Below are 6,082 nucleotides of genomic sequence, written 5' to 3'. Positions count from 1 at the left end.
GAGAGAGAGAGGGGGGGGAGGGAGACAAATATCAGAGATATCAGGAGAGTTGGTGAGGATGCAGAAAGGAAGTATAGGACAGAGGCAAGACGCGACAGAGGAAGAGGAAGATGGGGGAAGGGAAAACAGATAGAATGTGATACAGGGAGACATATGAGATGAGGAGGTGGAAGGCGAGAAAGAGAGAGTTGGGGGAAGGGGTGTAGGAAGAGGAAAAGAGGGAGTGAGAGGAAGAGAGCGAGTGAGATAAAAAGAGAGAGATCAAGAAATAGGTGGAAGAGGGAAACGAAGACCTGAGTGTGAGAGTGAGCAGTAAGTGAGGGTGGGTGGGGCAGAGAGAGAGATAGAGAGAGAGAGAGAGAGAGAGAGAGAGAGAGAGAGAGAGAGAGAGAGAGAGAGAGAGAGAGAGAGAGAGAAATGTAGAAGAAGACACAGAGAAAGGGCTGGGGGAAAGGAAGACAGACAGATTGTTAGAAAAAGAATATGAATAAGAGAGAAGGAGAGAAAAAGGATGAGGAGTAGAGAGAGAGGGAGAGGTAGGACGAGATAGAGAAAGAGATGGGGGAAGGGAAGACAAACATTGATAGAGAAAGAATGTGAATGAGAAAGAGGGAGAAGAAGAGAAGGAGAGGAGGAGGAAGGGAGAGTGGGATAGAGATAGAGAGAAAACAAGAAATATGAGGGAGAAAAGAGAACGAGAAGGTGGAGGAAGATAAGGAGCAAGAAAAGGAAGGATACAACAAAGAAGGAGATAGAGCGAGAGAGAAAGAGAAGGAGGACAAGGAAAGAGGGAGACGGAGGAAAAAGAGAAAGACACGAGAGAGAAAAAGGAAGAAGAGGTGGAGGGGCAGGTAAGCAGGCAGAGATGGAAAGAAGGGAAAGATATCAGAGACAGTGAGAGTGCAGAGAGAAGGAGCTGGAACAGAGAGAGAGAATAAGAAATAGAAGGAGTAGGAGGAAAGTAATAGGAGGAGGAGGGAGATAATAAATAAGAGATAGATAGACAGATAGATTGATAGAGAGAGAAAGAGAAAGAGAGAGAGAGAGAGAGAGAGAGAGAGAGAGAGAGAGAGAGAGAGAGAGAGAGAGAGAGAGAGAGAGAGAGAGAGAGAGAGAGAGAGAGAGAGAGAGAGAGAGAGAGAGAGAGAGAGAAAGAGAGAGAGAGAGAGAGGGGGGGGGGGCGGCAAACAGATTGTTAGAGAAAGAATTTAAAGGAGATAGCAAAAAAGGAGAGGGTGGTGAAGGGAGAGAGGGAGAGAGAGAAAGAGACGGATAAAAAGAGAGAGAGATATAAGGAGAGTATAGGAAAGAGGTAGGACGAGAGTTAGAGAGATGGGGGAACGGATGGCAGACATTGTTAGAGAAAAAATGTGAATGCGAGAGAAGGAGAAAAAAGGATAAGGAGGTGGAGGAAGAGGAAGAGAGAGAGGGGAAAGGGAGGGAAGGATAGGGGTAGACAGAGAACAAGAAATGTGAGGAAGAAGAGCGAGCAAGAGAAGAGACGGTAAATAAGAGAGATTTATCAGGAGAGGTAGTGGAGGCGCAGAAAAAGTATAGGGGAGATGGAGGGAGAGAGACGGGGGAGGGAAGACAGGCAGACTTTTATGGAAAGAGTGTGAATGAGAGAGAGTGTGTGAAAAAGGAGGGGGAGGTGGAGTGAGAGAGGGAGGGCAGAGGGAGAGAGAGTGATGGTAAAAAGAGAGATATCAGGAGAGGTAATGAGGATGCAGAAAGAAAGTGTAGATAAGAGATAGAGAGAGAGATGGGGGAAGGGAAGACAAACATTATTAGAGAAAGAATGTGAATGAGAGATAGGGAGAGGAAAGGGATGAGGAGGAGGTAGAGGGAGAGAGAGGGAGGGGGAAAGAGAGAGGGGAGGAGGGAGGGAGAGGGAGAGGGAGATAGACACAGAGAATAATAAATATGAAGAAGAGAGAGCAAGAGGAGAAACTTAAGGAAAATAAAGAGCAAGAGGAGGAGGAAGGAAGGATGATAAGGAGAGAGGGAGATGGGAAAAAAGAAAAAGGAGAGAGAGAAAAAGGAGGAGGAGGAGGAGGGGGTGAGACAGAGAGAAAGAGGAGGAGGGACAGGTAACCAGACAGAGATTGTATATAAGAGATATCAGGAAAGATAGTGAGGACGCATAAAGAAAGTATAGGTAGGACAAGACAGGGAAGGAAGAGAAAAAAAGAGAGGGGGAAAGGAGGGAGGGAGGGAGGGAGGGAGGGAGGGAGGGAGAGAGAGGGAGAGAGAGAGAGAGAGAGAGAGAGAGAGAGAGAGAGAGAGAGAGAGAGAGAGAGAGAGAGAGAGATAAAGAGAGAAAGAGAGAGAGAGAGAGAGAGAGAGAGAGAGAGAGAGAGAGAGAGAGAGAGAGAGAGAGAGAGAGAGAGAGAGAGAGAGAGGCAGAGAGAGGAAGGACCGGAAGAGAGGACAGGAAAGAGAGAGAGAGAGAGGGGGGGGGGGGGGGAGAGGGGGAGGACAGGAAAAGAGGACAGGAGAGAGAGAGATGGAGAGAGACAGAGAGAGAGAGAGAGAGAGAGAGAGAGAGAGAGAGAGAGAGAGAGAGAGAGAGAGAGAGAGAGAGAGAGAGAGAGAGAGATGGTGGAAGGGAAGACAGACATTGTTAGAGAAAGAATGTGAATGAAGGAGAGAAAAGGGATGAGGAGAGGGTGGAAGGAGAGAGAAGGAGAGGAAGAAAGAGAGGGAAAAGGAAGGGAGAGAGAGGGAGGGAAGGAGTAGGGGAGACAGAGAACAAGAAATGTGAGGAAGAAGAGAGAGCGAGAGCAGAGACGGTAATAAGAGAGATATCAGGAGAGGTGGTGAGGACGCAGAAAAAAAGTATAGGAGAGAGAGGGGGAGCTATGGGGGAGGGAAGACAGACAGATTGTTAGAGAAAGTGTGTGAATGTGAGTCAGCAAAAAAAAAGGGAGGTGGAGGGAGAAGGGGAGGGGGCAGAGAGAAAGAGACGAAAAAAAAGACAAAGAAAAAAAGACGAGAGATATCAGCAGAGTTAGTGAGAATGCAGAAAGTATGTATAGGAAAGAGCTAGGATGAGATAGAGAGAGAGATAGAGAGATAGAGGAAGAATTTGAATAAAAGAGAGAGAGAGAGAGGAAGGATGAGGAGGAGGTGGAGGGAGAGAGAGGTAGAGGATGAGAGAGAGGGTAGAGGGAGGGAGAGGGAGAGAGAGATAGAGGGCAGAGAGAGGGAGAGGGAGAGAGAGACAGAGGGGGAACAAGAAATATGAGGAAGAAGAGAGAACGAGAGGAGAAGGTGGAGGAAAATAAAGAGAAGAGGAGGAGGAACGATATAAGGAAGAAGAGTGAGAGAGCGAGAGAGAAAGAGAAGGAGGATAAGGGGTGAGGGAGCCAGGCGGTCTTTCATACACAAATCGTGGAAATGCACGATGAAAAGTTAAAAAGGAAGAGGAGGGAGAGGAAGAAAAAGAGACAGAGACAGGAGTAGGGAAATGAAGGTGAATAGGAGGAGGGTGGAGATGACGAGTAAGGGAGAGAGAGAGAGAGAGAGAGAGAGAGAGAGAGAGAGAGAGAGAGAGAGAGAGAGAGAGAGAGAGAGAGAGAGAGAGAGAGAGAGAGAGAGATTGATTTGAGAGAGAGAGAGTAAAAAAAGAAAGAGAGTTAGTGAAAGGTAGAACGAGACAAAGAGAGAGATGGGGAAGGGAAGACGGACAAATTGTTAGAAAAAAAAAATTTAATGGGAGAGAGAAAAAAAAGAGGAAGAAGGGGAGGGAGAGCAAAAGAGAGAGGGGGAGGGAGGGAGAGGTAGAGAGAGAGAGAGAATAAAAGAAATGAGAAGAAGGAGGAAACGAATAGCAAAAGGAGGTGGAGGATGATAATGAGTATGAGTTGAAGAATTGAAGACAGACAGATTGTTAGAGAAATAATTTGAATGGATGAGAGAGAGAGAAAGAGAGGAGGGAAGGAGGGAGAGAGAGAGAGAAAGATGGTGAGAAAGAAAACAAGAAATAGGAGGTGGAGAAAGAAAGAGGAGAAGGAGGAAGGAGATAACAAGGAAGAGAGAAAGAGAGAGGAAGGACAGGTAGGAAAAGAGAAAAGTTTTAGGAGCGGGAGTGAGAGATGGGGAGGGAAAAGAGAGAAATTGTTAAAGAAAGAATGTGAATGAGAGTAAGCGAAAAAGAAGAGGGAGGAAGAGGGAGAGACTGGCGGCGGGGGGAGGGGGAGGCAGAGGGAGAAAGACGGTAAAAAAGAGAGAGATCAGGAGAGATAGTGAAGACGCAGAAAGAGAATATATGAAAGAGCTAGGATGAGACAGAGGGAGGGAGGGGGGGAGGGAGAGGGGGGGAGGGAGAGAGAGAGGGGAAGGGAAAACAGACAAATTGTTAAGAGATAGGGGAGGGAAGACAGACAAACAGTCAGAAGAAGAGTGAATGAGAGTGTGAGCAAAAAATGAGTGGGAGGAGGTGGGGGAGAGCTAGTGAGAGAGAGGGGGGGAGAGCTAGAGAGAGATAAAATAAGAAATGTGAAGAAAAGAGCTAGAGGAAAAGATTATAGAGAACAATAGAGAACGAGATTAGGAGGAATATAAGGAAGAAGAGTGAGAGACAGACTAAAAACGGGACGCGTCCTCCAACACCAGACAAGCTCGTTGTGTCCTAGGGGCAGCGTAAGAATGAGTGCGTAAGCAAGGAAGAGAGGGCGGTTAGGCAATTAACTTACACGCAATTCTGATTGGTTAAGGGTGGGAAATGGGTACAAGAGAACCACATGGGTATGAGAGACTATTATAAATCATTAGTTAGGTGCCACACAACATTATATTGTCCCAGCGTAAGTACGTAGACGCACGCAACCACCACAGCGCGTCCGGGGCCGCGACGTCATCTTGCATCATGGGGCATCTTCAGCGTATCCGGGGCATCGACATCATCCCGCGTCATAGGGCATCACTACAGAGGGACTGACGTGGCAGTAAATTGTAACCCATAAACACTCTTTTATTTGAAATTAAAATGACAAAACACTGTAAATTGTCCATGTCTCTATAATTTGCTTTACCTTAGATGTTAATGACTTAGGTATTAATACTCTGATAACATTTTGAATACACACACACGCACACGCACGCACCGGTGCACACACATTCACACTCACACACACATACAGATACACACACACACGCACACACATACACACTCACATACACACACACATACACATACATATACACATACACACACACGCATACACATACAGATACACACACACACACACAATCACGAACGCACACACTCACACACACTCTCTCTCTCTCTCACTCGCATGCACGCGTGTACACACATACACACACGCACGCACACACATACACACTCACACACACACGCACGCATACACATACAGATACACACACGCGCGCATACACATACAGATACACACATACGCGCGCGCGCGCACACGCGCGTATACACACACATGCACCCACGAACGCACGCATACTTACACATGCACACATACACACACACTCACACTCTCTGTCGCACGCACGCATGTACACACACATACACACACACGCGCGCGCGCGCGCGCGCTTACACACACACTCATTATCTCGCACGCACGCATGGACACACACACATACACACACACACAAACTCACTATTGAGAGGTTATTTGAACACTCAATACACACACACGCACCCACGAACGCACGCATACACACACATACACACACACACTCACTCTCTGTCGCACGCACGCATGTACACACACATACACACACACGCGCGCGCACGCGCTTGCACACACTCATTCTCTCGCACGCACGCATACACACACACACATACACACACACACAAACTCATTATTGAGAGGTTATTTGAACATTCTCGAACACCGGTCTTGGGTATTCCAAGCCACAACGTTAACCATTCCTCCATCTCGACGATCTGCCATGAATATATATATATATATATATATGTGTGTGTGTGTGTGAGTGTGTGTGTGTGTCTGTGTGTGTGTTTGTATTCAATATACATACATACATACCTTTTTTCTTTTTTTTTTGACAGCCATTTATTCCACTGCAGGACATAGGCCTCTCTCAG

The sequence above is a fragment of the Penaeus chinensis genome, chromosome 37 (genome assembly GCF_019202785.1).
Source record: "Penaeus chinensis breed Huanghai No. 1 chromosome 37, ASM1920278v2, whole genome shotgun sequence".
Taxonomy (NCBI): Eukaryota; Metazoa; Arthropoda; class Malacostraca; order Decapoda; family Penaeidae; genus Penaeus; species Penaeus chinensis.
This window is presented reverse-complemented; position numbering follows the sequence as displayed.